Here is a 26,111-nt window from a genome sequence, read left to right as displayed (position 1 = left end):
CCCCTGAGTATCTATCTGGCCCAGGACTGTTGTTTTTTGGGAAATTTTGATAACTAGTTCACTTTTGCTGGTCATGGGTCTCTTTTAATTTTTTTTATTTCTTCCTGTTTCAGTATTAGCAATATGTGTGTTTGTAGGAATTTGTAAATTTCTTCCAGGTGGCACAGTTTGATGGCATGTAATTTTCTGGGTATTTTCTTATAATTGTTTGTATTTCTGTGGTGTTGGTTGTGATCTCTCCTCTTTCATTTGTGCTTTTATCTATTTGGGTCCTCTCTTTTTTCTTTTTGATAAGTCTGGCTAGGGTTTATCATTTTTGTTTTTTTCTTTCAAAGAACCAGCATTTAGTTTCATTTATCTGTTCTACTATTTTTTGTCTGTTTCCATATCATTTATTTCTGCTCTAATATTTATTATTTCCATAACTCTACTGGCTTTAGGCTTTATTTACCTTTCCTTTTCTTGATCCAATAGGTGTAAGGTAAGTTTGTGTAATTGGGAAATTTCTTGTTTCTTTAGGTAGGCCTGAATGCAATTTCTTTTACCTTAGGACTGTGTTTACTACATCCCAGAGGGTTTGTAATATCGTGTTTGCATTTTCATTTGTTTCCATGAAGTTTTTTTTTTAATTTCTTCTTTAATTTCCACATTAAACTATTTATGGTCTGATAGTATATTTTTTAACCTCCATGAGTTTGAGGGCTTTCCAAATTTTTGTGTGTGATTGATTTCAAGTTTCATAGTGCTGTGATCCTAAAATATCCATGATATGATCTCACCTTTTTGTGCCTATTGAGGGCTGATTTGTGAACCAACATGGGATGTATTCTGGAGTATGTTCCAGGTGCATTAAAGAAAAATGTATTCTGCTATTTTAGAATGAAATGTTATGAATGTATCTGTTAAGTCTATCTGTTCCAGTGTGTCTTTCGAAGGCATTTTTGCTTGTTGGCTTTCTGCTTAGATGATCTGCCCATTGCTATAAGTGGTGCATTAAATTATCCTACTATTTTGGTATCATTTTCAGTGCGTTTCTTTATGTTTGTTGTTAATTGATTCATATATTTGCATTCCTATAAGTTGGGGGCATATATATTTACATTTGGTAGATCTTCTTAATAGAGAGTCCCCTTACTTATGATACAATGCCATTCTTTATCTCTTGTTACAGTCTTTGTTTTACTTTTTTTAAAATATTTATTTATTTCTGAGAGAGACACAGAGACTGAATGGGAGAGTGGCAGAGATAGAGGGAAGCACAAAATCTGAAGCAAGCTCAAGACTCTGAGGTGTCTGCACAGAGCCTGACATGGGGCCTGAATTCACAAATGGTGAGATCATGACCTGAGCCAAAATCGGACTCTTAACAAAGAGCCACCCAGGCACCTCTACAGACTTTGTTTTAAAATCTGGTTTGTCTAAGTATTGATACTTTGACTTTCTTTTGATGTTGATTATCATGATAGGTGGTTTTCCATCCCCTCTCTTTCAAATTTGAGGTGCATTTATCTCTAAAATGAATCTGTTGTAGGCCGCATATAAAGGGCTCTTGTTTTTGTTTGTTTGTTTTTAATACCATTGAAACCCTATGTATTTTCATTGGTGCACTTAACCCATTTATATTCAGAGTGTTTATTTAAATTTAGTGCCTTTTTGTTACCTGTGGAGTTGATGTATCTGATGATGTTCTCTGGTCCTTTCTAAATTTCATTGTTGATCTTGTTTCTTTCTCCAGTCCAAGAGACCTCCTTTAAATTTCTTGCAGGGCTGGTTTAGTGATCACAAACTCTTAGGTTTTCTTTTTTTCTTTTTCTTTTCTTTTCTTTTCTTTTCTGTTCTTTTCTCCTTTTCTTTTCCTTTTCTTTCCTTTCCTCTTCCTTTTTTCTTTCTCTTTCTTTCTTTCTTTCTTTCTTTCTTTCTTTCTTTCTTTTTTGTTATTGTCTTTTGTCTGGGAAAATCTTTATCTCTCCTATTCTGAATGACAACTTTGCTGGATAAAGAATTCTTGGTTATGTATTTCCTATACAGCATATTGAATATTTCTTGCCAATTCCTCCTGCCACTCCCTTCTGGACTTCTAAGTTTCAGTGGGCAGGCATGCTGTTAACCTTATGTGTCTACCGTAGTAGGTTAAGGATACTTTGTCCCTGGATGCTTTCAGATTTCTCTGTGTACCTTTATATTTTATAAGTTTTATGATGGTGTGACATGGTGTTGCCCTGTTTTTATTGATTTGAGGGGGAGTTATCTGTGCCTCTTGGACTTGAATGCCTGTTTCCTTCACCATATAAGGAAATTCTCAGCTATAATTTGCTCAAAGAAATCTTCTGGCTTCCCTCCATTCACTGGTGATTCTTATAGTACAGATTCTGTTTTGTTTTATGGAAACACTAAGATCTCTAAGTCTCCTTTAGTGATCTAAAAGTTTTCTCTCCCTCTTTTTTTCAGCTTCATTATTTTCCATAATTTTATCTTCTATATCACCTATTCTCTCCTCAGCTTCTTCAAACCTTGTTGGGACTGTATACGGTTAATTTTGAATCTGAGTTACAGAATTTTTTATTTCACTCTTAGTTTTTAGGTCTTTGATCCCTGCAGCAAGGATTTCTCTGGTTTCTTCTGTGCTTTTTTTTCAAACTCAGCTAGTCATCTTATGACTGGTATTCTAAATTCATGATCAAATATATGGCTTATATCTGTATTAAGCAAGTTTCTGGCTGTGATTTCTTCTTGGCCTTTCTGTTGGGGAGACTTCTTCTGTCTTGTAATTTTGGCCAAATTTCTGTATTTTGCATGTTTTGAAACCTATTATGTTTCTTACACCTGAGAGAAATACTATATTAAAAAGGGGTTGTAAACTGTCTAGGACCTGGCATTTCAGAAAGTGTTTCTGGTGTATGCTTTGTGCAACTGGCTGTTTTATTTTGGCTTTACTTTCCCACTGGTCACTTCTCTGCTGAGCTCCTCCTTGGTTCAGTGAGGCTTTTTGACTTTTAACTAGGTGTGCTTTTATTTTTTTGTGAAGTAGGCCAGGAAAAAGGGGGGAATTTTCTGATCCGAAGGTGCTGGTGTGACTCAGTCTGTTAAGCATGTAACTTTTGATTTTGCCTCAGGTCATGATCTCAAGGTTTGTTAGATCAAACCTCATGTCAGGCTCTGTACCGACAGTGAAAATCCTGTTTGGGATCCTCACCCTCCCTCACTCTTTCTCTTTTTCTCTCAAAATAAATAAACATTAAAATGCTTGATCCAAAAGAGGGGGAGGGAGAGAAAAGGAAAGGGAACAACAACAAAGAAACACACACACACATACAGAATATCTAAAAAAATATGGCTGATTCTGAGAGAAAGTAAAGGGGAAAATAAAAAAAGCCTTATTACAAAAAAAAAATAAAAAGAGAGAAAGGAGGAGAGAGAAATGGAAGTAAAACAAGCAAACAAACAAAATTGAAACTATATACCTGATTCCAAAAGAAAAAAGAAAGAGAAAACTGCAGGTGTTATTTGGAAGCACCCTATTTTCAGTGCACATGGTAAATGGGAGGTACTGGCTGTGCTGGTCTGCAGGACAGGTTTGCTGCACTGGCTCAGAGTCAGTATTGACCCAGTGAATAAGCACTTGATAGGCATAGGGTGTCAGGGTTTGGTGTAAGCTAGTCTTGCCTCCCCTGGGAGCTGCTGTGTTGCTCTCTGAAATTCCATCTTGTTGGTGTTGGGACAAAAATGGCTCCTCTCCTATATATCATTGAGAGACCCGTGATCTTCCACCCTGTATTGTTCAGGAAGCCCTCACAGGATACCAAGGGCAGTCGGCTCACTCTGTGCCACAACTGTACTGTGTTTTTTCTTCAACACACGCCAGCTATTCATAACATGAGGCCTTAAAGGACCCAGCACTACATAGATCTGATCCTTTCCTGTGTAGTCGAGCCTCTTTCCATGCCGTGTCTGAATCCCCCTGTCCCAGAAAAATAGTTCCAGGACTGCACAGAGCATAGAATCTATGGTGTAACACTATAAAAATCAAAAAAAGTTTATATTCTCTCTGGGTGCACATTTGTCCCCTTGCTGATGAAAGGTCTTTGGCTAGCACCTGAAGGGTCTTTTGCCCTTTGAGACGCAATAAACCCTCTTTCAAAAGTACTTTAGGAAGGGGCATGTTATCTTCCAGGGATCCTTGGAAGTCTCTACACTACTCTACCTCACCCTCTCTCCAACTGTGGAGATACTTCTGCCACTCCACAGATCAATTTCCTGGGTGTTTCAAGTGATCTGACCTCAATATATCTGAGTATGAGTGACAAAGAAAGCCCAGGGACCCCCTACTCCCACGCCATCTTAACTCCTCCCTACTACACCTTTGTACTGTAAGTCCAGAATTGTGATCCCTTTGGCTTTGCTTTGTTTTTTCAAGATTGTGTTTGCTATTTGTGGTCTTGCAGTTCCATGCAAATTTTAGAATTGTTTGTTCTAGCTCTGTGAAAGATATTTTTGGTATTTTGGTAAGGGTTGTATTAAAGTGTAGATTGCTTTGGGTAATATTGACATTTTAAAAATGTTTGTTCTTCCAATCCATGAGCATGGAATGTTTGTCTATTTCTTTGTGTCTATCAATTTTTTTCAACAATGTATTATACTTTTCAGGGTACAGATCTTTTACTTCTTTGGTTAGGTTTCTTCCTAGGTATCTTATGGTTTTTGGTGCATTTGTAAATAGGATCAATTCCTTGATGTCTCTTTCTGCTGCTTCATTATTGGTGTATAGAAATGCAACAGAGTTCTAAACAATGATTTTGTAACTTGCAAGTTTGCTGAATTCGTGTATCCATTTTAGCAATTGTTTGGTAGAGTCTTTTGGGTTTTCTATGTAGAGTACCATGTCATTTTCAAATAGGGAAAGTGTGACTTCTTTGTCGATTTGGATGCCACTTACTTCTATGTGTTTTCTGATTGCTGTAGCTAGGAATTTCAGGAAATTGCAGTATTAAAAGTGGACATCCTTATCTTGTTTTTGACCATAGAGGAAAAGCTCTCAGTTTTACCCTATTGAGGGTGAAAATAGTTGTGGGTTTATCATATATGACCTTCATGATGTTGAAGTATATTTCCTCTAACCTTACTTTGTGGAGGGTTTTTATCATGAATGCATATTCTACTTTGTTAAATGCTTTTTCTACATCTATTTAGAGGATCAAATGGTTCTTATCCTTTCTTTTAGAATATGGTGTGTCATCACGTTGATTGATTTCTGAATATTGAATCACATTCACAGCCCAGGGGGAAAAAAATCCTACTTGATCATGGTGAATGACTTTTTTTAATGTGCTGTTGGATTAGTATTGCTAGGATTTGGTTGAGAATTTTTGTATCCGTTTTCATCAAGGATGTTGGCCTGTAGTTTTCTTTTTGAGTGCAGTCATTATCAGGTTTTAGTATCATGGGTAATTCTGGACTCAGAATTAATTTAGAAGTTTTCCTCCCTTTTCTAGTTTTTGGAAGAATTTTAGAAGAATAGGGAGTAACTCTTCTTTCAATGTTTAGTAGAATTCCTCTTTGAAAACATTTGGCCCTGTAGTTTTGTTTTCTGTAGTTTTTTTTTTTTTTAATTATTCATTCACTTACATTTCTGGTTATTAGTCTTTTCAAGTTATCTATTTCCTCCTGTTTCAGCTTCAGTAGTTTACATACTTCCAGGAATTGATCCATTTCTTTGAGAATATCCAATTTGCTGGAATATAATTTTTTGTAATATTCTGTTTCTATTTTGATGGTGTTTGTTGTTATTTCTCCTCTCTCATTTTTTTATTTTACTTATTTGGGTCTTGTCTCTTATTTTTTATAATTCTGGATAGGTGCTTATCAATTTAGCAATTTTTTTCAAAGAGCACATTTTTGGTTTCATTAATGTGTTCTATTTTTTAAAATTTCTGTATCATTTATTTTTGGTCTAAGCATCATTATTTCCTGCCTTCTGCTTTCTTTAGGTTTCATTTGTTCTTAATTTTTATTTTTGAGAGAGAGAGTGTGTGTGTGTGAGCAGGGGAGGGGTGGAGAGAGAGGGAGACACAGAATCTGAAGCAGGTTCCAGGTTCCAAGCTGTCAACACAGAGTCCCATGTGGGGCTCAAACCCATGGACCGCAAGATTATGACCTGAGCTGAAGTCAGACACCCAACCGACTGAGCCACCCAGGTGCCCCTCATTTATTGTTCTTTTCCTAACTCTTTTAGGTATAAAGTTAGGTTGAGAGTTTTCTTATTTCTTAAGGTACTACTGTTTTGCTATTTACTTCCCTCATAGGACTTCTTTTGCTGCATATCAAAGATTTTGGATCATTGAATTTTCATTTTCATTTGTTTCCCTGTACTTATTTACTTATTTATTTGATTTCCTGGTAGACCATGCCATTGTTTATTAGCATGGTGTTTAACTTCCGTGTATTTGTGGTATTTCCATATATGTTTGTGGTTGACTTCAAGTTTTTACTTGAAGTTTTAACAAGCTATGCTCTTGTCTTCTTGTTTAATAAGATCTGATACTACCTCCAGTAGAGCTGCAGAATATCCACTAGAATCCCTGCAGAACTCTCTGGGAGACGTTGTGTGGGTAGAGGTTTCAGCTTCTGGGAGGGCCCCACCATGATGGGACTGTGGCAAGCTTGGTTGAGATGGGCAGTACCTCCAGAATGCTGTGTTTTGCAACTTGGAGTATGCACATTAGGCAGCCAGTGAGTGTGCTGAATTGACTCCTGTCAGTGGCTCTGTGTTTATGCTGAAGAGGAGGAAAATTGTGCCAGCTAGTACCTGTGTCCCCAGAGAAACATGCAATTTTTTGCATCGCTCTCTCTTTCTCCTTTCTCTGATACCAGGGTTCCCTTTCTTCTGCAGCACCTGTGATCTGTTTCTCCCCCAAGCCATAACTCTGCACTTCCTGATGTGGTATCTTCTGTCCCTCCAGTTGGGCTCTTTCTTATGTCAATCCTCAGGTAAATTGTATGGGTATTCAGAATTATTTGATGGTTATCTAGTTGTATTTGAGGGACAAGACTAACCTAGGGTCCTCCTACTATGCACCATCTTAGTTCCCTCTGAGGGCTTTATAATGATTGCGTTTTTGTTTCAAGTGTTTTTCATATTTATGGAAATAACTTAATTTTATAATTTATCAATATGGTGCATTACATTGATTGACATGGGACTGTTAAAGAAAATTTGTGTTTAAAAGATAATCCTAATTGTTTATTGTATGTAATTATCCTTTTGTTTAAATTTTACTTAGTTAACATTCAATGCAATATTGGTTACAGGAGTAGAAATCCGTGATTCATTACTTACTGTATGTAATTAATTTTAAGTTTTTGGATTCAATTTGCACATTTTTTAATAATTTGTGTCTATGTATATGATAGATCATGGTCTTTAGTTTACTTATGGTGGTTTTATCTGGCTCTCTTTTCTGGGTAATAACAGGTCTCATAAAATGAATTAGTAAATGATATGGTCAATTCCCAGTTCCTTCTATATTTTGGAAGGGCTTGTAAAGAACTGGTATTTTTTAAACTTTTAATTAAATGTTTCATAAATTTAAGAAGAAATGCATATGAATCTGGGTATTTTTTGTGTGTGGAAATATTTCTTTCATCTCTTTACTTATTAGAGGTGTATTCATATAGTATATGCCCTCTCGAGTTTAGTCAAATGACATGTACTTACATATTTAGGAATTTAAACTGAGTTTGTAGTATTTATTTTTTTTATGTATTTACCAATTGAGGTGGAAAAATAAGGAATAATAATGTAAAAGAATGAGATTTCAGGGAAACTATGAAGAGCACTCTCACATGTTCTTCTGATTTAAGAAAATAAGTATCACTACCACTGCTGTATTTACTACTAATATTTATTGTGTGAGACAAATCCAAACAATCCAAACAAATAAGGAAATGTGTCATTTGATTTTGGAGTTATCAACACTAGAGTCTAACCCAACCTTCTCTTTTGCAGCAATAATTAGAGGACAAAGATAATTTGAATAAAGACATATAAAATGACATGAATGAAGAATGTCATTGAGATGTGAAAAGTTAATGAAACAATTGGTTAACAATTACATACATAAGTTAGGCAATATCCAAACCTTATACACATATAGATATAATTCAAGTGAGTTTAATATATAAAATAAAATCATGTAAGACAGACACTAAGACACTTACAATTATAGCTGATGACAATAAAACCATCATTGTAATAAAGTGTTTAGTAATTATAGCAAACAAATACACTCTTTACAAGTGTTAGATACCATCATCAGACAATTTGAGTATCCCAGGAGACAGAGAAATTGAAATCATTGTTGATGAGTAAAGAGAGGTTGCCAGGGAAACACAAGCCAGAGAATATTAATTTAAATGGCACACATTAAGGCTTAAAATTCATAAAATATATGAAAGCAGAAATCTTACATGTCATATTCTTTGGGCTCTGTGAAATGACAACAGAAACTATAAGTAAAATCAACAAGTAGTGTGGGGAAATAGGTTCTACTTACATAAATGGGTTAGAATAAAGCTTAGGATGGAAAGCTGCCACCACGGGGCAAAAGTGCCTGAGACTAGGGGCAAGATATTGTAATCAGATCACAAGTAACTTGCTATATCACCTACAGGAAACTACTTTTCATGGTGCTAATGTACCTTGATCACAAACACCACTTGCCCCCAGACCCTTTGTTCCTTACTCACACAAGTTAATGATTACTGATTGTTTTCTTCATGTTCATCATGTGTGTAATATCTTGTGAGCTTAATAAACACATAGACTAAACTCATGTTTGGGGCTCTTGTCTCCTCCTAGACATTAGCCTCTCTTGTATTCAATTCTGCATCCACTCTCTTACTATACAAGAAAGAACTCCAGACTCATTGTCTGTGACAAAGTAGCATCTCCCTAAATGCATATTTCAAATAAGATATTTCTGCATAACTACTAGATATAAAATCCAAAGTGAAATTACATCTACAAAGATGTACTAAGAAACCATACTAAGTGCAGCAAAACAACTTGATTACACAAAACAAGCTCTACCAAGAGTAACTTAATGATACAGAAAAACAGTAATGCATTGTGACACAAAGACACACTACATTAATAGTGAATGATTAGCGCATCACAAATTTGTGCAAAACGTGAAAATACTTTCAGATGTTATTAAAATACGTTCTAAAAATTATATTGTGATATGCTAACTTAAACGATGGAAGCCATGGTTGAAATACTTCAAGGAGAATTTTTTATAAGATACTGCTGCTTGCCACAAAAATATCTATATGAAATATTTTCTCTATGTTTACAATCTGGAGGGTTGTGATTTTGGTATTTCCAAAATTCCATTAGTGCAGCTAACTAAAAGTACTCAAAAGTTAAAATAATCCTTAAAATCCTTAATCCTTAAAGTTAGCTAACAAAGTTAATAAGTAAATATAAAAACGTTCCAGGGTCTGAAGAAAGTCAAGAGAAGGCTCTAGAAGAGTAAGCAGTAAGAGTAAGTAGCCATTTTTCTATCCAGATCCTAGCTGACCACAAGGAGATTGAACCTGTGTGGAATGTCCAACTTGCCCCCAGTGTGAGTGGAATAAAGAAAGAAAGAGACTGGAGACATCCAAAACATGATATGTCCCAAATTTTACAACCATATTAGAAACAGTGATACACACAAATACATAAGCTAATGAATAAGGAGTCCAAAGAAATTACATGTCACATAATACAGATCTATGTAATATGTTCAAAATATTTAAGTAAAGACAATGGTACAAAAAGGAAATCAAAAGAAGCAGAAAGAGAATCTATACCCTTGTGAAGAATATTGGGAAAGGAGCCTAATACTATTAGATAGATTAATTTTCAATAACCATTGAAAAATAAAATGGTATAAAATAATAATAAAATGGTATAAAATGGTATAAAATAATAATAAAAAATAAAAATAAAATAAAATAATATGGTATATAATATTTCAGCTAAACATTGAATGATTCTGAGGTGATGGAAGGAAAAATAAAATAGAATATTGAGCAGAAATATCGAAACCAAAGACATTAAAGACTGGACATTCATGGAAAATGCAGTAGTCACTACAGATATACAAAGATTGGGATAAGAAGAAAAAAAACACTGAATTGTTGTACTAGAGTATATGATGATAATAATAACAATAATAATAATAAAAGAAATCATAAGTTTCTAATTTCAAAACTAGACAAGGATGTTACACATCAGAAATGCATTGCAACCAAAATAGATAAATAAAAATACTAACCAGAAGTGTTTGTTAAGCTGTGTAACACAAAATAAAAGGAAATATCCAAAGAATACAAAAATACTAATTGAAAGGGATACATGTACTCTGATGTTTATAACAGCATTATCTACACTAGCCAAATTCTGGAAAATGCCCAAATGTCCATCAACTGATGAAATGGTTAGATAGATAGATAGATAGATAGATAGATGTGGTATATATATACAATGGAACATTACTCAGCCATCAGAGAGAATGAAATCTTGTCATTTGCAATGATGTGGGTGAGGCTAGAGTGTATTATGCTAAGCAAAGTAAGTCAGCAGAGAAAGATAAATGCCATATGATCTCACTCTTATGTGGAATTCACTAAACTAAACAAGCAGAGAGGAAAAAGGAGAGAGAGAAACAGATTCTTAACTATTGACAACATGCTGATGGCTACCAGAGGGAATACAGGTGGAGAAATTGGTTAAGTGACCTATAGAGATTAATAAGTGCACCTGTTCTGATTCATATCAGGTGATATATGGAAGTGTTTAATGGCACCTGAAACTAATAATATATTGTATGGTAACTAACTGGAATTTAAATAAAAACCTTAACAAAGTGTGGTGACACACTCTTGAAACACATTTTTATCATTTTATCGGAACAAATTACCATCAACACACTGACAGTGGCATAGAAATTGGTAACAAGCATCTGGAAATCCAGAATGACTAGGTCATATATCCATAACAGAATTGTGTAGGAGATGATGACAGTCACCCAGCACATGACACAAAGGAACTCACAAACAAAAGGACAGTCTGGGTGGCCTTTCTCTCTGGGGAGACTCTTGAGGACAGGCTGGTGCTGTGAAGGTGTTGACAACACCTCTGATGTCTGGACAAGAGAATCATCGTATATGCACTTGAGAGCAGCATGACTCCTATAAGAAAATATCCCTATATAATGTCAAAGTGAAAAGCAGTCTCCTGATGATGGAGTTTATGGGGGAAATTGAGTATTATTTACTGACATCCAGTAGATCACTCTGGGTCTCATTAGAAGAAGTAATAGCACAGATGATGCAGTTACTACTGATAGACGAACTGAGAAAATGTAAGATGATAAAAAAAATTGAAAAATATTCCTTGTGCATTGATGTTTAAACCTGGCCATCCAGGAGGTCCTGGGTCTGATGATGATGGCCCGGAACATGCTCATGGAGAGGCCCTTCTGTATTACTCTCTTAATACAGAATAAAGCCTTACATTTGAAATCATTCAGAAAGTTAAGTGTTTCTAACAGGTCTGTAAATAACAAAAACAGTAGAGTGAAGAGCTTCATTATGTGGACAAAGGCCGAGTGACAGGTGACTAGATCAGTGGGCTTACGCCTGTAATCCAGAAGGAGCGTGAAGATGTGGAAGAGAACAACAAATAAAAAGTCTTTCAATAACACTAATCTCAGATTAATAGAACACCATGTCAGATTTCCCAATGTACCCCTGATGGTTTAAGAGCTTTCAGCAGACTTCACATGTGTTCGAAGTTGGTTTCAGGTGCATAACTAGAGATACAGCACATTTTTGGGAATGATTAAAATGTCTCCTCCAGATAACTTAAGGGAAATATTCTTCTTTATAGGGGACTCATCACTGCCAGGGCACCTGCATGGTCAGAAAATTGTATCCTGCTTTCCAGCATCTAATCCTTCACCTGTCAGGTGCACTTAGTAAACGTTAAATGTGCATCTCCATTTAAGCAGGACTTGGGATTGAGATACACTCCCTCCCTTCTCAAGGCATCTTATTTGATTAGACTTATAGGCTCCTGTGGTGGTGTATTCCATCACCCAGAACTGTCAGTCCTTAGTTGTTTCTTCTCATAGGGCTCTTTTAGTTCACACGTGCAGCAATAGGGAAACAGCTCTAGAAACTTACAAATTGTTTGCTTTTGTGATACCTGTCAAGAACATCTTTTTACAATTAAGATTTACTTTAATCTTTATCATGATTGTTGTGTTCATGGTCCAGTTTTTATAGTTTTTATTTAAATTCCAGTTTGTTAATATACAGTGCAATATTAGTTTTAGGTGTACACTGAGTTATTCAACACTTCCATAAAACACCCAGTGCAAATCACAAGTGCACTCCTTTATCAAACAACATCAATTGAGAAGCGACTTTTTTTTTGTGAATTAACAATAAGCCTGCATGTATATGATTTCAAGTATAAGACATTCTAGATAAAGGGAAACTACAAAGAAAGTAAAAATATCAGTGGTTGCACACAGAGAGAAGGAGGAACATTTGGACTATAGGGGAATTTTAGGACACTCAGAATTCTCTGTTTAATTCTATTAAGATGGCTACAACCCAATAAACTTTTCTCCAAATACACAAAAAGATGTACAACAATAAGAATGAACAATAATGTAAACACTGGACTTTGGTTTATTATAATGCATCAGTGTAGGTTTATTAATTGTACATAATGTACCACTCTGATAGGGTATGTTGACTCTGGAGAATGCTATGCATGTGTGGAAGTAGAGAGTGTACTGAAATTCTCTGTACTTTACACTCAGTTTTTCTGTGAATAAAAGTACTTTTCAAATATAAGACATTAAAAATGTAAACTATATTACATAACCACATGAAGAAGAATCTCTCCATCAGAAATCCTGACACCTGAGCATTCACCAGACCATGCACAACCGTTCAAGCATTTTCTGGTTATGAAATATAAACAATAATCCACCATCTAAAATGGAAACTAAAACAAACAAACAAACAAAAAAGAAAAAAAAAGAAAAAGAAAGTAACAATGAAATCACTAACTGGTTCTTTAAAAAGTTAAACACAATTGAAAAAACTTCAGCAGAGTTAGACAAAAAGAGGAATCAAATAAAATCAGAAATAAAGGAGTCAAAATAACAGAAACAGAAATGCAAAGAATGATAAAATAATATAGAGAAAAAGTATGTGCCATCAACTAAAAAAAATTGAGAAATGGATAAATTACTAAAAACGTACAATCATTCAAAACTGAATCATAAATAAATAGAAAATTTGAAGAGTGGTTATTAGTAATGAAATTGAATCATTAGTAATAAAAAAAAAAGAACACCCAAAGAAAATTCCAGGATCAGAGTTTCATAGATGACTTCTATCAAATATTTAATGAAGAATTAATAACTATTCTCAAGCTATTCAAAAAAAAGAAAGAATAAGAACAAGAAGAAGAAAAGGCAAACTTTGAAGTATATCTTACAAGTCCAATATTGCACAGACACCACAATTACATGAATAAAGTAAAAACAAATCAATAACAAAAACCTACAGGCAAATATCTTTGATGAATATAGATGGAAAAACTCCTCAAAAATTTCCCAAACCATATTCAATATTAAAATTTAAAAATAATTAACCAGATTTTTCTCAAATGTGATTTATTTTAGTGATGATTGTGTGATTTTAATTTACTTTACAAATCAACCAATTTGATAAATCGCATTAACAAGATGAAGGATATAAAGCATACAATCATCTATAATGATGCTTAAAAAGCTTTTGACAAAATATAATATCTATTCATTATAATAACTGTCAACAAAGTGAGTTTAGAAAGAACACATCTCTACATGAAAAAGGCCATGTGTGGGACAAAGCATGTTAACATCATACTCATTGGTAAAAGAGAAATATTTTTCTCTACAATCAGGAGGGAGACAGGAATTACACTTTCACCACTTTTATTACACATAGTGTTGAAAGTGGTAGTCACAGCAATAAGAAAAATAAATAAAATCAACCAAATTGGAAAGGAAGAACTAACACTTACTATTTACAGATGGGAAAACACTATATGTATATACAAAACCCTAATGAATCCACCAAAAAAAAGCCCTATTAGTACTGCAAAATAACTCAGGAAAGTTGTAGGATACAAAATTAATACTAGGAACCTGTTGAATTTCCATACTCAAATAATGATGTAGCAGAAAGAGAAACCAAGGAATAATTCACTTACAATTGCACCAAAACATTGAAATGCCTAGGAATAAAGACATACTCTCAAAACCAAGGATATTGATGAGGGAAATAAAAGAAAATACAAGCAAATAGAAAGGTATTCCATGCTCATGCATTAGAAGAATTATATTGTTAAAATGTCCATAGTACACAAAGCAATCTACAGATTCAATGCAATTCCTATCAAAATACCCATAATATTTTTCACAGAATAAGAACAAATAATTATAAAATTTGTATGTAAAAAAGAAAAGACCATGGATAGCCAAAGCAATACTGAAGATGAAGAAAAATGGTTGACTATCATTATACCAGACTTTAAGTTTGGCTACTGAGCTACAGAATACCAAAGATTATGGTTGTGGAAAAGAAACTAGACACATATATCAACGGAATAGGAGACAGATCTCATAAATAAACCCACTTATATTGTCAATTAATGTATAATGAAGAAGGCAGCACTTAAAGAGTAGAGAAAAGGCAATATTTTTGATACATTGTGTTAAAAAAAACCTGGACAGCTAGATGCAAATAATGAAAATAGACCACTTTCTTTTGCCACACATAGAAATATAAACTCAAAATAGAGTAATATCAAGAGGAGTTAAGATGTTTGAGTTGAAGGGAAACCCTGGGCATGTCTTCTCCCTTTTCCACAGTACACAGATCAACATCACATCATTTTGAATACCTAGGAAATTGAACTGAGGATTAAAAGAACAATCTGCATAATGTGAGGGAGAGAACTGGCAGGTACACAGTGCGGATACATGAAGTAGGGGAGAGGAAAATCATGGTGCCACAGAGGGGAGGGAGCCCTTTTTGTGGAGAGGAGAAAGAGAGAGGGAGGAAGAGAGCAGTGTATTGGGTTAACACAAAAACACTCCCCACAAACCATTGACTGGGGAATCAGGAGGAACTATCACATAAACTCCAGGCACCTGCACAGGCATGAAACTGCTTTTCTGGGACAAAAAGGCCTAAGGTTCAGTGCTCCAGAGGAAAAGTGTGGGTCTACACCTTGTTGAGTTCTTTAAGATTTGGGGTTCAGTGTTTTTGTCTTATAGTCTTTTTTAGAAACAGAAATATTATAATGCGTTCATTGAATATATTTATGAAAACAAACAAGCAAAAACAGCAAACACGATTTTCCTGGGCTAGGTTAAATAAGGGAAAAGATGTACCAATAAAACTGGTGACTTAGGTGGAGAGCCTCATTGTGGATTATTTAAATGTCAATCTATAGGTGCTTAGTGTTGACAACAACATAGGATTATATACAAAAAAGCTGATATCTCTTTTAATTGATACTTGGGAATTATATGGCAATACAGGAATTGGAACTCTTGTAACAAAATTTTGGAAGTGGTAATAAATCCCTTCTATTTGAATGACTGTAGATTGAAATGGAATAGTCACATTGGTGAGTCTCTTAACGTTGCCAATGGACCATTGAGACCAATGGGCTTTGGAAGACTAGTGCGTACTAGGCATTTTATATTTATAATTCAGTTGAATCTGACAAACTCTAAGTAGCAAAGCTGATGTTGACCAGATACATAAAGAACCACTGGTGGCATGAAAGACACAGAAACCCTTTTGAAGATCACCAAAACTAAACAGAATCATGACAGTTCTATAATGTGTCTGTCTATTGTGGGTGGGCATGAAATCTTATAAAACCCAAGCTACATTAGTGATTGGTTTTATTCAAGGAACACTCCATTTTATAATTTGCTAAATTTCTTAGCTTTTTTATGGTTAGGGTTTTTCTATTTTGTTTCTATGTCATATATGTGTCTCTGTGATATTTTCATCTCTATATATGTTATTTTTCCAAATAAAATTATATAGCTTTATTAATTGATTAATAATATGATTGGTTATTGATACGTATGTTTCTATTTTATTTATTTTAAAAAAATAATGTTTATTTACTTTTGAGAGGGAAACAGAGCGTGAGCGGGAGACGGGCAGAGAGAGAAGGAGACACAGAATCTGAAGCAGACTCCAGGCTCTGAACTGTCATCACAGAGCCCGATGTGGGGCTCAAACCCATGACCCATGAGATCATGACCTGAGCCAAAGTCAGATGCTTAACTGACTGAGCCACCCAGGCACCACAATATGTACGTTTTTAAAACTCGTAACTTTTTGAAAGCATATACTGAGGAACATTTTCTACTGTAAAGTGCCAAGTGAATTCTGTTACACACTTCAATGTTATTGATCAGAAGTTATCTCAACAGCACTCTGTGCTTTCTGCACAAATTGTCCACTGCAGCTAAAATCATCTAATCAATCACCACTTACCCTTTTTAACATTTTATTTTAATTCCAGTTAATTAATTAATTAAATTCCACATGGTGCCTGGTCAGGGTGCATACATGACCTTAATAAAATTTGCCCTAAGCCAAAGGCTGAGGCTTGCAGGTTTGGTGTGGGCAAGTCCCCAGGAGAATTTGTGGGTGTGGCTCAGTACTAGCAGCTTAGGTAGCAAGTATCTGTGGAGCTCTGGCTCCCTCAGGTGGCTCCGTGTTTATGATGGGGGTGGGGATGGAAAATAACACCTGCCAGTTTCCTCATTTTCAGAGAAGCCCTTCAACATGCTCCAAAATCAATATGATGAGATCAGTCTCTTGTTGCCCTCTGTGTTGTGTAAACTGTCATTTTCATGTTGCCTCTGCACAGAATGCTGTCTGTTTAAGGGCATTGACTTTATCACTTGACCTCCTAGCTCACTCAGTGTTGAGTCCTCTGACCTTCAAAGCTCCAGATTCCAAGTGCCAACAGTTTTATAAACTCACAGAATTCAGGCCCTCTAGTTCTCAAAGCCAAAGAGTATGAGAATGTTCCCTACATAAACTCCCTGGTGTGAGGTCTCCTTTCCTTACCCTCTCTGTGTGTGCAGCCCCCTCCATCCTGAAGGCAGCCTGTCTCTGCCTTTATTATTTTTCCTAACTTTCAGAAGCAGATTCTTTTCTATATATGGTTGTGAAGATTGTTCTGCCAGTCTTTGGATGGCTCTGCTTTATTGATATATATGTGGTTGATACCTAGGTGAAAATGTGGCTCTGGGTCCTCACACTCCTCCATCTTCCCAAGGTCCCTTTATTTATTTACATTTAAAGTAACTATTTATTGGCAAAAATAAACAACACAAGAAACAACAGGTGTTAGGGAGAAAGGAGAGAAAGAGGAACATCCTGCACTGTTGGTGGAAATGCAAACTGGTGCAGCCACTCTGGAAAATGGTATGGACGTTCCTCAAAAAATTACACACAGAACTATCCTATGATCCAACAATTGCACTATTAGGTATTTACCCAAAGAATACAAAAATACGAATACAATTGTAAGGGCTACGTGCACCCTTATGTTTATAGCAGCATTATCTACAATAACATCACACTCAATGGTGAAAAGGTGAAATCTTGTTTAAATTAGGAACCAAACAAGGTTGTCCACTCTCATCACATTTATTCAAAATAGCCCTGGAAGTCCTACACACAACAATTAGACAAAATTACCATTCAAATTGGTAAGGAATAAGTAAAACCATTATTGCTTGCAGAAGGCACAATATTATATATAGAAAATCCTAAAGAATCCACTAAAAATATTAGAATTGAAAAAATTCAATAAAGTTGTATAATTTAAAATTAATATACATAAATCCATCGTATTTCTCTACACAAATAATGAAGTAGCAGAAAGAGATTTTAGGAATACATTTAACCAAGAACACAAATGACCTATACTCTGGAAACTATGAGACATTAATGAAAGAAATTGATGATGACACAAATAAAAATATATTCTATGCTTATTAATTGAGAGAACAAATATAGTTAAAATGTACACACTACCCAAAGCAACCTACAGATTCAATGCAATCCTTATCAAAGCACAGATAGCATTTTTCAACTAACTAAAAAAAAAAAATCTAAGATTTGTATGGAACCACAAAAGACCTCCAATACCCAAAGCAATCTTGAAAAAGAAGAAAAAAGCTGGAGGTATCACAATTCCAGATTTAAAAATACTTTACAAAGCTATAGAATCTCAAACAGTATAGTACTGATAAAAATAGACATACCGATGGAACAGGATAGAGACCTGCAATAAAATGACACCTATATTATCAATTAATTTATAGCAAAGCAGGCAGTAAGAGATAATGGAAAAATATAATTTTCATTGAATTTTGTTGGGAAAACTGGACAGTTACATGCAAAAGCATGTATGCTCTGAAAAAAAAAATCAGGAAAAAAAGGCCACCTACCAAACTAACAAACGTGAGAATACATTTGCAAATGATATTTCCAATAAGGGGTTAATATACAAAATATTTAAAGAGTGTATGCAAGACACAAAAAAAGCAAATTGATTAAAATATGGATAGAGAAACTGAATAGATCTTTTTTTAAAGAGAACATATGCAAATGATTAACAGACATATGAAAAAGTGCTTAACATCATGAATCACCAAGAAAATACAAATCAAATACACCAAGAAGTATCACTTCCCACCAATCAGAATAGTGGGTATCAAAAACATCAAGTGATGGCACAGATGTGGAGAAAAGGTAAACTATCACACACTGTTGGTGGAAATGTAAACTGGTGCAACCACTGAAGAAAACAGCATGGAGATACCTCAAAAATTAAAAATAGAGAAATAATATTATATAATAATTCAACTCTGAGGGTTTACACAAAGAAAACAAAATCCCCAATTTCAAATATATATGCATCCCTATGTTTATTGTGTCATTTACAATAACTAAAATATGGAAGCAACTTAACGTCTATCAATGGATGGATGGATGAAAACTTGTGTTAATATAGAGAACAGAATATTACTGAGTCATAAAAAAGAATTATATCCTACCATTTGCATCAACATGGGACCTAGAGGTTATTATACTAAGTGAAATCAGTCAGAGACAGACAGATACTACATAATTTTAGTTATATGTGGAATCTAAATAAGTAATAACAAAACGAATGAACAGAGACAAGCCAAACAGACTCACAATTACAGAGAACAGACTGGTACTTGCCAGATGGGAAGGTGTGGGAATAGGGGCTAAATAGATGAAGTGGATCAAGAGATACAAACTGTCAGTTGCAAAATAAGTGATGAAGATGTATGGTCAATACAGTGATAGCATGGGTTTGTCATTATGGCCTTTATAGATTGAGGTATACGTCTTCTAAACCCACTTTTCTGAGAGTTTTTGGAATAAACAAAGATTATACATTATATAATGCTTTATCTGTGTCTATTGAGATGAACATATAATTTTTATCTTTCCTCTTATAAATGTGATATATAAGACTGATTTCTGAATATTTAACTACCCTTGTGTCTCTAAATTAAATCTTACTTTATAGTGGTAAATTACAGTTTTAATGCAATGATGAATTTTGTTTGCTACTATTTTTGTCAGGATGTTTTGCATCTATGTTCATCAGAAATTTTGGCTTTTCTTTCCTTTCCCTTCCCTTCCCTTGTATTTCCTTCTCTTTTTCCTTCCTCCCTCCCTCCCTCTCTCTCTCTTTCTTTCTTTCTTCTTTCTTTCTTTCTTTCTTTCTTTCTTTCTTTCTTTCTTTCTTTCTCTTTGCAGTGTTTTGGTCTGGCTTTGGTACCTGTGTACTCTTGGCCTCATAGAATTAATTTATAAGTTTTATTTCCTCTGCCATTTTGGGGGGAAGTGACAATGATAGGTATCAATTATTCTTTAACTACTTGGTAGAATTCGCCCCTGAATCTATATATCCCTGGAGTTTGCTGTCTTGTTTCAACTTAAATCTAAGTTAGTAAACATTCAGTGTAGTCTTAGCTTCAGGAGTAAAACCAAGTGATTCATCTCTTACATATGACATACAGTGATCATCCCCCAAAGTGCCCTCCTTAATGCCTCTTACCCATTTAAACCACCCCCTACCCACCTCCCCTCCAGCCATGCTCAATTTGTTTTTATCTTATTTTTCTTCCCTTCCCCTATGTTCATCTGTTTACTTTCTAAAGTTCCACATATGAGTGAAATCATATTGTATCTGTCTTTCTCTGACTAACTTATTTCACTTAGCACAATACATTCCAGTTCCATGCACGTCGCTGTTGCAAATGGATGATGAGTGCTGTTGAGTGTATTTCATGTATCTATTAGTCATTTGTATGTCTTCTTTAGAGAAGTGTGTATTCATGTCGTCTGCCCATTTCTTAACTTGATTATTTATTTTTTTGTGTGTTGAGTGTGATAAGTATTTTTATAGATTTTGGAGACTAGCCCTTATATGATATATCATTTGCGAAAATCTCCTCCCATTCTATGGGCCTGCATTTTAGTTTCCTTGTTTCCTTTTCTGTGCAGAAGCTTTATATCCTGATGAAGTCCCAATACTTCATGTTTGCTTTTGTTTTCCTTACCTCCAGAGACGTGTCTAGTAAGAAGTTGGTATGGCCAAGGTCAGAGAGGTTGCTGCCTGTGTCTCCTGCAGGATTTTGATGGTTTCCTGCCTCACATTTAGGTCTTTCATCCATATTGAATTTATTTTTGTTCATGATATAAAAAAGTGGTTCAGTTTCATTCTTTGGCATGTTGCTGTCCAGTTTTCCCAACACCATTTGTTGAAAAGACTGTCTTTTTTCCACTGCATATTCTTTCCTGCTTTGTCAAAGATTAGTTGAGCATATAGTTGTGGGTCCACCTCTGGGCTTTCTATTCTCCTCCATTGATCTATTGTGACTATTTCTGTGCCAATATTTTACTGTCTTGATTATTACAACATTGTAATACAGATTAAAGTTGGGAATTCTGTTTTCTTTTTCAACTTAGGTTTTCTTTTTCAACATTATTTTGGCTATTTGGGGTCTTTTCTGACTCCATGCAAATTTTAGAATTATTTTCTCTAGCTCTGTGAAAAATGCAGGTGTTATTTTGATAAAGCTTGCATTGAATTCATAGATTTCTTTGGGTGGTATAGACAGTTTCATAATATTTGTTATTTTTTTCATTTAATTTAATTTAACTTAATTTTATATTTTTATTTAAATCCAAGTTAGTTAATATATAGTGTAATAATGGTTTCAGGAGTAGAATTTAGTGATTCATCACTTACATATAACACCCAGTGCTCAACCCAACAAGTGCCCTCCATAATTCCCATCACTCATTTAGTCCATTCCCCCACCCAACACCCCTCCAACAATTCTGTTTGTTCTCCATATTTAATAGTCTCCTATGGTTTGCCTCACTCTCTGTTTTTATCTTATTTTCCTTTCCTTCCCCTATGTTCATCTGTTTTGTTTCTTAAATTCCACATATGAGAGAAATCATATGATATTTATGTGTCACTGACTACTTATTTCACTTAGCTTAATGCATTCTAGTTCCATCCACGTTATTCCAAATGGAAAGATTTTAATTTTTTTCCATCACCAAGTAATATTCCATTGTGTGTGTGTGTGTGTGTGTGTGGGTGTGTGTGGGTGTGTGTATAACATCTTTATCCAGTCATCAATCAATGGACATTTGTATTCTTTTCATAATTTGTCTAATGTTGATAGTACTACTATAAACATTGAGGTGCATGTGCACCTTTGAATCAGCATTTTTGTATCTTTTGGATAAATACCAAGAAGTGCAATTACTTTTTGTAGGGCAGCTCTATTTCTAACTTTTTGATGTAACACTATACTGTTTTCCAAAGTGGCTGCACCAGTTTGAACAGTACAAAAGTCTTCCCCTTTTTCTGGATCCTCGCCATGAGGCCTTTTCTGGTTCCATACAAATATTGAATTGTTTGTTCTAGCTCTATAAAGAATGCTGGTGTTATTTTTATAGGATTGCATCGAATGTATAGATTGCTATGGGTAGTATCAACATTTTAACATTATTTGTTTTTCCAATTCATGAACATGGAATATTTTTCAATTTCTTTGTGTCTTCTTCAATTTCTTTCTTAAATCTTCCTACAGTTTTCAGAGTACAGATCCTTTACCTCTTTGGTTAGGTTTATTCATAGGTATTTTATGGGTGCAATTGTAAATGGTATTGATTCCTTGATTTCCCTTTCTGCTGCTTCATTATTGGTGTATAGAAATGTAATTGATTTATTTACAATAATTTTATATCCTGCGACTTTGCTGAATTCATGTATCAGTTCTAGCAGTGTTTTGGTGGGGTCTTTCAGGTTTTCCACAAAGAATATCATGTCATCTCCAAAGAGTGAAGACTTCTTGCTTCTCAATTTGGATGCCTTTTACTTCTGTTTTGTTGTCTGCTGAGGTTAGGACTTCCAACACTATGTTGAACAACAGGGGTGAGAATGGACATCTTTGTCGTGTTCTGGACCCTAGGGGAGAAGCTCTCAGTTTTCCCCATTGATGTTGATAGTACCTGTGGGTCTTTCACATATAGCCTTTATGATGTTGAGGCATGTTCCTTCTATCATTACTTTCCATAGTGCTTTTTTCAAGAAAGGATGGTGTATTTGTCATGCTTTTTTACACATATTGAGAAGATCATGTGGTTCTCATCCTTTCTTTTATTAATGTGATGTATCATGTTGATTGATTTGTGGATATTAAACCACCACTGCAGCTCAGGAATAAATCCCACTTAATCATGATAAATAACTTTAATGACTGTTAGATTTTGTTTGCTAGTCTCTTGTTAAGAATTTTTGCATGCATGTTCATCAGGAAAACTGGTCTGTAATGTTCCTTTTATTGGGGCCTTTGCCTGGTTTTGGAAACAAGGTAATGCTGACCTCATAGAATGAGTTTGGAAGTTTTTCTTCCATTTCTATTTTTGGAACAGCTTCAAAAGAATAGGTATATATTCTTTAAAATGTTTGGTAGAATTCCCCTGGGAATCCATCCAGTCCTGAACTCTTATTTTTTGAGAGATATTTGATTACTGATTCAATTTATTTACTATTTGTTATGGGTTTGTTCAAATTTTCTATTTTTTCCTGTTTCAGTTTTGGTAGTTTATATGTCTCTAGGAATTTGTCCATTTTTTCCAGATTGCCCAAATTGCTGGCATATAATTGCTTATAATATTCTCTTATTATTGTTTGTATTTCTGCAGTGTTGGTTGTGATCTCTCCTCTTTCATTCATGATTGTATGTATTTGGGTCCTTTACTTTTTCTTTTTGATAAGTCTGGCGAGGGGTTTATCAATTTTGTTAATTCTTTCAAAGAACCAGCTCCTGGTTTTGTTGACCTGTTCTACTGTGTTTTTTTTTTTTTTTTTTGACATCATTGATTTCTGCTCAAATCTTTATTATTTCCCTTTGTCTCCTGATTTGAGGCTTTATTTCTTTTTCTTTTTTCATTTCCATTAGGTGTAAGGTTAGTTGGTGTACTTGAGCCATCTCTTCCTCCTTTAGGAAGGCCTGGATTGCTTTATACTTCCCTCTTATGGCCACCTTTGCTGCATCTCAGAGATTTTGGACTGTAGTGTTTTCATTTCATTGGCCTCCATGTACCTTCTAATTCCCTATTTAATTACTTGGTTAACCCACTCATTCTTTAGTAAGGTGTTCTTTAATCTCCAAGTATTTGTGGCCTTTCCAAATTTTATTCTTGTGGTTAATTTAAGTTTCATAACGTTTCTGTCTAAAAATATGCATGGTATAATGTTAATCTTTTTGTATGTGCTGAAGACTGATTTGTGACCCAGTATGTGATCTTTTCTGGAGAATGTTACATGTGCACTGGAAAAGAATGTGTGTTCTGCTGCTTTAGGATGAAATGTCCTGAATGTATTTGTTAAATCTATATTGCCAGTGTGTCACTCAGAACCATTGTTCCTTGTTGATTTTCTGCTTTGGTTATCTGTCCATTGCTCATTTTGGTATAAGGTTAGGTTGTGTTGTGGATCTCTCTTTATTCTTGAAATAGGCCTGAGTTGAAAAACACTTCCCTCTTAGGACTTCCTATGCTGCATCCCAAAGGCTTTGGACTGTCATATTTTCATTTTCATTGCTTCCATGTAGATTTTAAATTCTTTCATTTCCTGGTTAACACAATAATTCTTCAGTAGGATGTTCTCTAATCTCCAAGTTTTTGAGGCTTTCCAATTTTTCTTTCTTATGGTTGACTTCAAGTCTCAGAGTGTTGTGATATGAAATATATATTCTATGATCTCAATCCTTTTTGTACATGTTGAGGGCAGAATTGTGACCAGATTGTGATCTATAGTGGAGAATGTTCCATGTGCACTTTAAAAGAATGTGTATTCTGCTGCTTTAAGATGGAATGTTCTGAATATAGCTGTTCAGATCATCCAGTCGAGTGTGTAATTCAAAAACATTGTTTCCTTATTGATTTTCTGCTTAGATGGTGAGTCCATTGTTGTAAGTGGGGTGTTAAAGTCCCAATCTATTATGGTATTATTATCAATGAGTTTCTTTATGTTTGCGATTAATTGATTTACATATTTGGGTTCTCTCAAAATGGGGGCATAAATATTTATTTATTTTTTTGTCTACTTATTTGTGTTCTTTTTATTTTATTTTTTTTAATTTACATCCAAATTAGTTAGCATATACTGCAACAATTATTTCAGGAATAGATTCCTTAATGCCCCTTACCCACTTAGCCCATGCCCCTCCCACAACTCCTCCAGTAACCTCTGTTTGTTCTCCATATTTAAGAGTCTCTTTATGTTTTGTTCCCCTCCCTGTTATTATATAATTTTTGCTTCCCTTCCCTTGTGTTCATCTGTTCTGTGTCTTAAGGTCCTCATATGAGTGAAGTGATATGATATTTGCCTTTCTCTGACTAATTTCGCTTAGCATAATACACTCTAGTTCCATCCACATAGTTGCAAATGGCAAGATTTCATTCCTTTTGATTGCCGAGTAATACTCCATTGTATATATATATACCACATATTCTTTATCCACTCATCCGTGTGTGGACATTTGGGCTCTTTCCATTCTTTGGCTATTGTTGATAGTGCTGCTATAAACATTGGGGTGCATGTGTCTCTTCAAAACAGCATACCTGTATCCCTTGGATAAATACCTAGTAGCGCAATTTCTGGGTCATAGGGTAGTTGTATTTTACATTTTTTGAGGAATCTCCATACTGTTTTCCAAAATGGCTGCACCTCTTTGCATTCCCAAGAGCAGTACAAAAGATATCCTCTTTCTCCACATCCTCACCAACATCTGTTGGCTGAGTTGTTAATGTTAGCCATTCTGACGGGGTGAGGTGGTATCTTATTGTGGTTTTGCTTTCTATTTCCTTGATGAGTGAAGTTGAGCATTTTTTCATCTGTCAGTTGGCCATCTGGATGTCTTCTTTGGGGAAGTGTCTATTCAGGTCTCTTGCACATTTCTTCAATGGATTATTTGTTTTGGTGCTGAGATTGGAAAGATTGTTATAGATTTTGGATACTAAACCTTTATCTGATATGTCGTTTGCAAGTATCTTCTCCCATTCTGTCGGTTGCCTTTTGCTTTGCTGATCGTTTTTTTTGTTTTTTGTTTTTTGTTTTTTTTTTTTTCTGTGCAGAAGCTTTTTATTTGGATGAGGTCCCAGTAGTTCATTTTTGTTTTTGGTTCCCTTGCCTCTGGAGACATGTTGAGTAAGAAGTTGCTGCGGCCAAGATCAAAGAGGCTTTTGCTGCTTTCTCCTCGAGGATTTTGATGGCTTCCTGTCTTACATTGAGGTCTTTCATCCATTTTGAGTTTATTTTTGTGTATGGTCTAAGAAAGTGGTCCAGGTTCATTCTTCTGCATGTCGCTGTCCAGTTT

The 26,111-nt window shown here is 34.9% G+C and overlaps 1 pseudogene; it reads right to left on the bottom strand.

Annotated features, from left to right (window-relative positions):
• Nucleotides 1–10,889: 10,889 nt before the first annotated feature.
• On the bottom strand, nt 10,890–12,317 carry LOC122229584 (annotated as a pseudogene).
• Between the last annotated feature and the right edge of the window lie 13,794 nt (nt 12,318–26,111).

This window comes from Panthera leo, chromosome A1 (assembly GCF_018350215.1).
Source record: "Panthera leo isolate Ple1 chromosome A1, P.leo_Ple1_pat1.1, whole genome shotgun sequence".
NCBI lineage: Eukaryota > Metazoa > Chordata > Mammalia > Carnivora > Felidae > Panthera > Panthera leo.
Note: the sequence above shows the minus strand (reverse complement) of the source record. Positions and strands in the feature narration are given on the sequence as shown.